The sequence below is a fragment of the Liolophura sinensis genome, chromosome 2 (genome assembly GCF_032854445.1).
Source record: "Liolophura sinensis isolate JHLJ2023 chromosome 2, CUHK_Ljap_v2, whole genome shotgun sequence".
Lineage (NCBI taxonomy): Eukaryota > Metazoa > Mollusca > Polyplacophora > Chitonida > Chitonidae > Liolophura > Liolophura sinensis.
This window is the reverse complement of record NC_088296.1, coordinates 15,255,931-15,267,085: the sequence shown is the minus strand read 5'-3', so window position 1 is coordinate 15,267,085 and position 11,155 is coordinate 15,255,931.

Below are 11,155 nucleotides of genomic sequence, written 5' to 3'. Positions count from 1 at the left end.
ATGACGTTTTCCCCACCAAATAATACACGGCCCTTGTAACAGCAAATTGATGTAAATGTGCCGAATGTGGTAAATCTGCCTTAGGACATTCTTTGAAAACTCGCATGTCCTGTGTTTGTTGACACTGATCAAAGATTTTTAACACACATAGAGCACATGTGTAACACTTTGCACTCAGTGATTTTCAGCTTTACAGCTGTAACAGTTTTCTCTCACCAGACCTCCAAATATTGTGAAAAATTGCGCTTTTTCGCTTTTTGATCGCAATTTGCGGCAAAACTGTACGTCACCATGAAGAAATAAGTCCAGATTCATGACCAGGACGTCAAACTACGTCTGGTAGCATGCTTAAAATGTTCATGTGTTAATCTTAGTCGCAAATGCATTTAAAATGCATTATATAACATGGGGGCGTCAAAGTACCAAACATAGCCAATCGGCCTTTGGACAATTTTTCAAGCCCTGCAACTCCCACATTTATTATGACAGTTCAACGATTTTCCGCACACCTACAGTACCCATATAGCCCTTTGCACTCAGTCATTTTCAGCTCCACAGCTGCAGCGATTTTGTGTCACGTGACCTCCAAACATGGTCTAAAATTGCACTTTTACGCACTTTCATAGCAATTGGCGACAAAACCGTGCGTCGGAGAAAGAAAAAAACACCAGATTCGTCATCAAAACATCCAACTACGCCTAGCAGCTTACTTAAAACCTTGAAATTCACAACATTTTCATCGCCTGACAAACTGGCTAAGGTGGGATCGAACTATGACATGACTGACAGGCGTCAGCGGTAAGAGAAAAGAAAGAAAGAAGTAAAAACAAAGTTTGTACTTTTATGTCTCAATCCGCGACCTACTATGCACAGACTCACAGCTCTACTGATATCTAGGCCGTTGTCAGAAAGTCAACACCTCGACCAGGGCACATGTCGATATCTGTCAATCACCCTGGCCTAGTTAGCGTATAGTAAAGAAGACCATGCCTGCGCAAAACAAAGCTAACTTTTACAGGTCGTTTGCTGTTGTAGTTAGAATTCTACGCCATCTAATAGAGTACTGTATAGCTGAATGTCATCCTACAACCGTTTCGGAAGATCACGGACAGTGTAGCCGAAAGCATCAGGTCAAATACTATAAACCCAGTCCAGTCCCCATCTAACTCCATGTTAAAGCAATAGGATTCCCATCTTTTTCTAAACAAAAAAGGTGTTGTCATTTAAACGCTTCTAGCGAGAAAACTATTGATCGTAGCTCAAATAGTTCTCGAGTTACAGGTCATTGAAATTACGTGAAATTATTTTTTTATAGTTTTTTTGCTTATATCTCAAAAATTTACACAGATATGCAAAAAATGAAAGCAGATTCGGAATTAGCAGCTCAAGATACATCAGAATGCATTGAGAACAATTGACATTTCAGAACTTTTTGTGACGTCACAACTTCGAACAATGACGAGCTTCCAGAGTTTTTACCGGAAGTCAAACATTTTTGCAAACTTTTTGTAACTCGTGACCTTCTAGCTGCATCTCAAATTTGAAAACGATCAGTTCAGTGGTTCATGAGAAGAAGATTTTTAAAGGTTTTACACAAAATTCAATATGGCGGCCGAACCACGTGACATAGAAAAAAATGGAGAATTTGTCCCGAGATATTTACCGCCAGAATATATGAGCAAAATTTGGGACTTCTCTGTTGAACGGTGTAAAAGTTTCCTTGCTAACACAGTTGGTGAAAAAAAAATAAGAAGAAGAAGAAAAAACAGAACGATTACAATAGGGATCCCGTTCGGGAAGAATGGGATCCCTAATTTTCGCCGCTTGCACAAATGAATTGTAAATTCATTACAAGGCGATTGTAAATTTTTGAAGTTACACACGCGATTGAAAGCCAAATTTGAATCGTACGCAAAGGTGGTCTGTACAAATGGTCAATAACTTTTTGCCTTTCCTCGCTTCAAGAGAGATATAAATCAAAATGATTCAGCAGAAGAATTTTACCAAAATTGGTCACACAATGACTGCAAAATAAGCTACAGACTCCAAGAGAAAATTATCGCGTCACACTGGGTTTCTTACACATGCATAACTCACACGGGCTGATAGATTTGATCACTCAAAATCAATAGACATATAGATCTATGAATGCATTCGCCAAATGGACCTTAAATCGAACTACTTCCAGTAGAAAAAAAGTGAAAGCGACGTCACTGATTCCCTGCGAGTCACTAATTTCTTCTAGAATGAATACGGGATTACTTTGTCAAGGTTCATTGTTTGCATTTTTATACCGGTACATTTGCATAATGATTTTCAGCCGCTCTAGGAGAGTAGGGTGGGGGACGTAACCCTAGACCCTCCACGTATTCACCACTCTGAGCCCCCGAATAGTTCACTTTCCGGACAGATTTGCTCATGTCGCAGTAGTTGTTTGGAATCCTAGGTAGACTTCCCTTCCTCCGTGGATTGAGACCGCTGCTCTCCACGGGGACGCTATCCGCGTCCACGCTGTCGTCGCCATCCAGACTGAAATCCACGGAGAAAGCGTCCGATCCCCAAGAGCAGGTGATCATCGCCTGGGAGTAACGCTTTCGCCTGGCGTAGCTGTCGATGCCAGGAGATCTCCGTAGAACAGAGGCTGTGCTGAGGTAAACGTTATTAAAGGTCACCATGTCAAGCGACCCTGAATTCCTGACCTTGGTAGCTTCGTCGGCTGTTGTTGTTGTAGCCTCACTCTTGACGTCAGGGTCAGATGAAGAGGCCTGGGACAATTTTTTTCTGTTTTTAAATCTGTGAATGATAATTATGAAATTATCATGAACAATTGCTTTGTATTACATGTATTATCATACCTCAGTTTCCGATTATCTCATTTTATTGGTCTAAAAACCCGGCCGAGATGGTTCACGCGCCCAGCGCGGCGTAATGACCCAAGAACTTCGCACCAACGCTGTCGCTGTGAGTTCAGGTCCAGCTCATGCTGGCTCCCTCTCCGGCCGTACGTATGAATCTGCCTGCAGCCTGCGGATGGTCGTGGATTTCCCCGAGCAGAAACCCCGGTTTCCTCCCACCATAATGCCGGCCGCTGTCGTATAAGTGAAATATTCGTGAGTAAGACAGAAAACACGAATTAAATAAATAAATAAATAAATATGCCATCTGAACATAATTTGTTAAAGACTTACAATATAAAAAAGTATATCTAGAGCAGCGTCGGCACTCTGATAACTGGCAAATGCATTGTCACATGCAATCGATGAAATATCGTCTTTCGTTGATTTTCTTCAGTTAGGGTTTTGTTCTAACTGTTCGTGTGTATATTTAAAATAGTACAATGGCAAATTACTTGCATTATGGCTTTTTTTTACTCGGTCGAAGAAAATCTAACATAAATCAGTAAACGTATGTTTACACGACTTACCTACATAAGGCAACGATGCTTAGCAGTGCCAGTACAAGAAGACCACATCCGCACGATAAGCCTAGAATTAACTTCTTCTCCATCGAAACAACTCCACCCGGGCCTTGCGAACAAACCACATGCTTCATGATAAGTTTATTTCCTGTCTGTTCTTATTTCTTAATGTTGTGAATCTCATGTCGAATGACAACTGCTTTCTTTTTTTTAATCTTTAATATTATCGTCACGTATTACCAGTGTGCCGATAAAAAAAAACTAATCGTCTATTCACACTATGCTCCATGTCATGCTGTTTCCCCTTCATTTGAGTGTGTAATCGCACAGCTTGTTCACGAACTGGCATTTGCTGTCAACTTTTTTTTGTTTTTAATTCCACCGATTTAGGGGCAAATACTCTATTCACCGTCCGTTTTCATTTAAGTGAGTGAGTGAGTGGGGTTTACCGTCGTAGTTCACAATTTTTCAGTCATATGACGACGAAACAGTCTACTTGTTGCAGGACGGGTTTCCACCCCTCTTTTATCTAGGGCTGCTTTACTGAGACGCCTTACCGAAGGCTAGTAAACCGCCCCACCCGAGGCATTATACTGATACGGGTCAGCCAGTCGTTCGACTACCCCCTTAATGCTGAACGCCAAGTGAGGAAGTCATAACTTCCTCTTTTAAGGTCTTAGGTGTGACTCAACCCAGGATTGACCCTGGATCTACCGCCGCCGAAGCGGACGTTCCACCAACTGTTTTCATTTAAGTACATGTATAAGGTAAACCAAATGACATGCTTAGGATTTCTGGTTTATTTATTATTTGATTGTTGTTTAACGTAGTATACTCATAACTTTTTGCATATATACAGGCGGTCAGTATTATAGGTGGGCCTGGGGCAAACCCACGACCATTCGCAGGTTGATAGAAGTTCCACTTGACATATACATGTAACTGGAAAGAATATATTTGTTTCATATGTGGGAAGGTCTGTCGGCAACGTTTCCCCTGGGTTTTGCCCGGTTTCCACTTACCATAATGCTGGCCGCCGTCGTATAAATGAAATATTCTTGAAATAATGAAATCGATTTATTTGATTTATCACTTACAGACTTAAGGATGAAAGAAACCGGAGTTCGTTTGAATATACCACTGACTTTTGCCAGGTACCTGAGAAATCTCCTAACTGAAAGCCACATCCTAAACAGCGAGCATGGTTTTCAAACACACGACCTCTTTGTGAGCCAGCGCATTAGCCATTTGAGTCAGAAAGGTCACACCACAAATATTCACAACGTCACAAGTTAATAATAAAGCACAAATGTACCTTGTTTTTCGTCCGTTTGCTCTGTGGATACGTTCTCTGTAGTATATGACTCAGTTAAATCTGAAAGAGATTATTTTTAAGAAGTCATTTAGAAAACACATTTGAACTGGGCAAAGCGGGAAAGTTACTTTCATTAGCCGCTTTCAGACGCAGCATGGTAGATCTGAGAAGTCTACATAATAAGTATATTGCATTTAAATACTTGTGTGTACCAGTGCCGGTCTTGCATTTATTCAAGATCATTTATTGTAAATTAAGTATTAAATGTATCTTTAAACTTGCTCACCTGACCTTTTGCATTAGAAACAGAAATGCAGTCCACTGTCGGTAGACGGTATAAATGTACCCTAATTCTTCGGCCAGTTCAACCGGCACAGCAACCAAAATTTCTAAATACTCTGAGGGAAATATGGGGTGTGGAAAAGAAATGTGCACAGATTTATGAAGCTTGCTTCTTTAGTGACAAAAGCAAATTATTTTGGTGTCATTTTCACAATAATCGTATGCATAACTTTCCCTGAAAAATGTGCTTTGGAGGTCGAACATGTCTTAAGCCTTTGAAATGTAAAATTATCTTATCGTCTAGGATATACCCTTACATTGTCAGAATCAAGTCTTTCATATGTCTAAAAATGCATTAATGACAGCAAAAACGAACAGCCACTTACCATTTGGGACAGATGCATCCTCTGTCGTTGTTGAGAAGGGAGCGTCAACCAGCTGATCTGAAATCGGACACAAAACGGTGCCTTTAACACAAACTTAGCCGTTCCAACAATCAGCAGATGGTATTTAACTATGAGGGAGGATTTGGGGCAGCTGGGTGCAAACCACGTTACAAGATATCATTTACCGGCCTTAGTTGCGATGACATGCGTAATATGGGACACACTTGTAACTGGTGCGATTAAAGAGGAAATAGAGTTTAGTAATATATTGTTACTTATATCTTGGCGCTGGTTTAAGTCTCAAAGGCCATAGTGGGTAAAAACATGACTGAATTTGTCCATATTTTGCACCAGATGTGCACACTTAGGATAGATTTTTATTTGTATATTGCCGATTTGTTTCTGGGTGAACAAAGCCATTGGGTTTAGTGGTTTGCGGATTTTGTTTGGTTGAACACGAGATCATAGTTCTTAAACCAAACTAAGAAGTCGAAGTGGTGTTGACCAATATGGTCGCCTGTTGCATTGCGGTGTTGACCAATATGGTCGCCTGTTGCATTGCGGTGTTGACCAATATGGTCGCCTGTTGCATTGCGGTGTTGACCAATATGGTCGCCTGTTGCATTGCGGTGTTGACCAATATGGTCGCCTGTTGCACTACGGTGTTGACCTATGTAGTCATCTGTTGCATTGCTATGTTTTTGCATTGCGATGTTTACCGATATGGCCACCTGTTGCATTGCAATGTTGACTGATATGGTCACCTGTTGCATTGCGGCGTTGACAGAGATGGTCACCTATGGAATAGCAGTTTTGACTGGTATGGACTGTTGCATTGCGGATTTGACTGGTATGGTCGCCTGCTGCACTGCGATGTTGAACAGTACGGTCGCCTGTTGCATAGTGGGTTTAACCAGAAAGATCATAACGTTAAAGAACTATTGTTGATTAAATTAATGGCAAAGCTATCACTACTCATTTCCGTGTAATTATGCTTCCTCGTGTGAAACAAAATGGGCGCCAAACTTACAACTAAATGTATAAAACAACTGAAATGCCCTAAAATACTGCATTTTTAAGCGGAAAACGTATTGAAAAAGATGATAGTTAGAAGAGAAACTTACCAATTGCACCAGGTGGAATTCCTAGTGTTCTTGGCGGAGCTGTGGGTAAAAGTAAAAAAAAAATGGCCGTTAAGACGTGATTTCGTGATTAGGCATTGTATATTGCATAACGACAGAATATCGCTTTAAAACACCATGTGATTATATTTTTCTTTTGAAAACATATCCCTTCATTTCAGCCATTGCCTTATGTGCATTGAAGAGTCTAAATACCATTGCAGACTGACACTTGGAAGCTGTTTCACAAAATATTTATTTTACATGTAAAGTAGTAAATGAGTTTCGGTGAATAAAAGTAAAATGAGAGGGGCATGCTGAAAAATGTCATAATAATGATACATGTAATTATGACTGAGTGCTATTGAAATGAAAAAACAACAGTATTAGACTAAAACAAGGGAACATATATATGAAGCTGTGTATAATTTGTATACTCCTGTTTGAATACCTCTAACTTTATGTTCCAGATTCTTTTCGTTTACTCGATGGTGGACATGGCGGATAATTGTATTGCTTTCAATATACGCAGTGCCCAGAGTAAACCAAGATCTACGGCAAAAAACTGTCAGAATATTCAACGTCTCACATATGTCACTCTGCTGAAAGGCAGGTGATCTCCATCGAATGTCATGTAAGACTGCACGAAAGAACCGTCGACCAGTTGCCACCAAAGAGAGGAGAACAATGAAGGCATTCGAATTAGAAATTCCCTCTCCGTGAATGGGATTATGTCGATGTTTTATACGTGCATGTATAACCTAACGACAGAGAGGAAAGCAATAGAAGGGTAAGAAGGACGAATACACAAAAACAGCCTGAGATAAGTGTAATCCTTACTTACGCATTTCTGATCTGTGACTAGGTACAATTAAAAGCGAAGAAAAGACCAACGTTAGGTATATGTCAGGTAATAAATAAACCTGACAAATCGATCTATTTTCTTCGACGGTTTGATCTGATATACACTTCATTGTGTGTTGCCTTTAATTATGAAAATAATATTCACACCTGGTCGATGTAATGGGTTGTAAAGTAGGTGAAGGTTTCAGATGGGTCGAACCGCAACGAAAATTATGAAAGCATCCCCCCTCCCCCACAAAAGAAAAAAAAAAGAAAAACGCGTGAATATAAAAGGATGGGGGAAAACTCAATTCAATAATATAAATGGATACGGCAAAATTTCTTCCCTTGCTAAACGTTGCTGTTAGGTTTAATAATAACGCTAGTAATGTGAGGATTGTGTTCGTTGAGTGTGGCTCATGTTTTATTACCAGTGCAGTGAAAATCGGAGAAGATTCAAATACAAAAATCAGCATAGTATAGTAAAGAAAAACGAAAATGCAAACAAGCTGGGATGTGTGTTATTCTTAAAACGTAATCCCCAATCAGTAAGCTGGTAAAGTTGATGTTGTCTTGCAGCCAGCGTCGGTTGGGAACCGCTTGTTTCTGTGAGAACCATGTTTGAGATATTCGACACAAGTACGCTACTATCCTTTCTGAGACAAAAGACTGGGGGGAGTATCAACAGTATTTACCCGTTGTTGGTTTAGCATGTTTAGTCGCCCATGTAGTAGGTTGAGGTGTCGTAGATGGTGGCACTGTAAGAAAAATTTAGGTAGTTACGCCCAAAATTGTTGAATTTCTTCAGGTTACAAAAAACATGGAAATAATTGTTTGTTCTAACCTTTACAACTACGTGTATTGTTACTGCCCTGCGTATAATCAAGTACTCTGGATTCCCAGCTGCTGTAACGGAAACTAATTTACCATACAGAAATCAGTAGATCTACGGAAAACAACTGTCAAAATGGTCAACGTCTCACATATGTCACTCTGCTGGAAGGCAAGTGATCTCCATCGAATGTCATGTAAGACTGCACGAAAGAACCGTCGACCAAATGCCACCAAAGAGAGGAGAACAATGAAGGCATTCGAATTAGAAATTCCCTCTCCGTGAATGGGATTATGCCGATACGGGAATGTATAACCTAACGACAGAGAGGAAAGCAATAGAAGGGTAAGAAGGACGAATATACAAAAAAGCCTGAGATAAGTGTAATCCTTACTGACGCATTTCTGATCTGTACGGAGGTACATTTAAAGGCGGAAAAAAAGACCAAGGTAAGGTATGTGTCAGGTACTAAATAAACCTGACAAATCGATCTATTTTCTTAGACGGTTTGATCTGATATACACTTCATTGTGTGTTGCCTTTAATTATGAAAATAATATTCACACCTGGTCGATGTAATGGGTTGTACAGTAGGTGAAAGTTTCAGATGGGGGCGAACTGCAACGAAAATTATGAAAGCATCCCCCCCCCCAACAAAAGAAAAAAAAAAAAGAAAAACGCGTGAATATGAAAGAATGGGAGAAAATTCAATTCAATAATATAAATAGATAGGGGAAAATTTCTTCCCTTGCTAAACGTTGCAATTAGGTTTAATAATAACGCTATTAATGTGAGGATTGTGTTCGTTGAGTGTGGTTCATGTTTTATTACCAGTGCAGTGAAAATCGGAGAAGATTCAAATACAAAAATCAGCATAGTACAGCAAAGAAAAACGAAAATGCAAACAAGCTGAGATGTGTGTTGTTTTTAAAACGTAATTCCTTATCCGTAAGCTGGTAAAGGTGATGTTGTCATGCAGCCAGCGGGGCCGTCGGTTGGGAACCGCTTGTTTCTGTGAGAACCATGTTTGAGATATTCGACACAAGTACGCTACTATCCTTTTTGAGCCAAAAGACTGGAGGAATTATGAACAGTATTTACCTGTTTTTGGTTTAGCATGTTTAGTGGTCCATGCAGTAGGTTGAGACGTTGTAGATGGTGGCACTGTAAGAAAAATTTAGGTAGTTACGCCCAAAATTGTTGAATTTCTTCAAGTTACAGAAAACATAGTAATAATTGTTTGTGCCAACCTTTACAACTACGTGTATTGTTACTGCCCTACGTATAATCAAGTACTCTGGATTCCCAGCTGCTGTAACGGAAACTAATTTACCATACAGAAATCAGTAACACTGAACAGGGGTAAAGCCCTTGTATTACTGTCCTGAGAGAAAAGGAAAAATGTAATAATCAAGGAGACGTAAACAGGACAAATTATGTAATCGTAGTTATGCCGTTGAACTTAATACGCAGTTTTCGAGTTACGTCATTACGACAACAGTGTGGCATGCTATTGCAAAATGACGTTGCCACTTTACGGCACGGTTTACGGCTAACTGCCTATCTTATAACATGGCAGTGGTTCTGTTTAGATCAAAGTACCGGCATAACATCATTATTTTTGTAATATTGGGAACCCAAATCCATCCAAGAACATGATTCAGAAGATCAGTCTAATCCTTTTTAATTAGTACTCTATATTCTATATACCACCCCATGTTAAAATGACCAGATTGGCCCTAAAACGACGACGTTATATTACAAAGGGACGTCACTGTGTTGTCGTAACGTCATGTCTCGTAACCTGCTTGTTATGAATATGGTATTTACCTGTTTTTGATGTGGTGGTTTGTACAGTTGTAGGTGGTGATGTTGTAGATGGCGATACTGTAAGGAAAATTCAAGAATGCATGAGCTGAATGTGAGGAAACTATTCTTTACTGATACGACCTCAGCCAGATTTATGAGTAAATAAAAACGGAAAGCCCCACGTAAACCATAACTTATTGCCAGCAAGATGTATTTATTTTATTTACTGGCTTGTTGTTGCCTACTCATCTTTAAAAATCGTACGTTGGCGGTTACTTTTAATTTATCTGTGTAGAAAACCTTGGGATAGGTCACCAACTTTGGTCCGGATGCTGACTGACAATCCTCACGCGATGAACAGATACACCTTACTGGTGGAGGATAAATGTTCATCAACGAGAGTTATATATAGGTCAAAACAGACATTCGTATACCAATCGTCAACCACTATGGAAGTGCAGGGTCAATGATGGCAAGACAAATTCCCCAAAGGATGTTAAATACAATGCACAATAGCGCAAAAAAATGTAAAAAAAAATTACGAAATTAAGACGGAATCATGCGAACAGAATTAGTCAACCGCTTTTGATGCTGCTGCAAAGAACCATGGAAAGTTCTATGCGAATGAGTTAAATGAGTAATATGTACCATGCTTGTAAATGGGTAAATTTAACGTCTGTAATAGGCCAATTACTGTCAACAAGGCAATGTAACCAAAGGGCAATTGTAATATGAAGGGTTATACAGCAGGGAGAGTAAAGTCAGAGCAGCGACGACAGTGATAGATGGCATGCCGTCACGCGCAACTGGTTAAATCAGGCCTCTTAGTTTTAGGATCAGTTTGCAGAGTTAAAATGAATTAGGACATAGACTTCAATGTTTACTATGTTAATATTTCATCCACACCCACCTAAATTAAAAAACATAAACTGTCGCTGCATTTATCATATTTACAACATACAGCATTTTAAAACTTGTGTGGAAGCCATTGTTGGAACGAGTCCAGCTTCAACGAAAGCAGAACTTAAAATTACATTGGTCTCTGGCCGTAAGTGGGAAGGTCTGCCAGCACAGCAACCTGCGGATAGTCGTGAGTCCCCCCCCCCCCTCGGGTTCTGCCCGGTTTCCACCCACCATAATTCTGGCCGC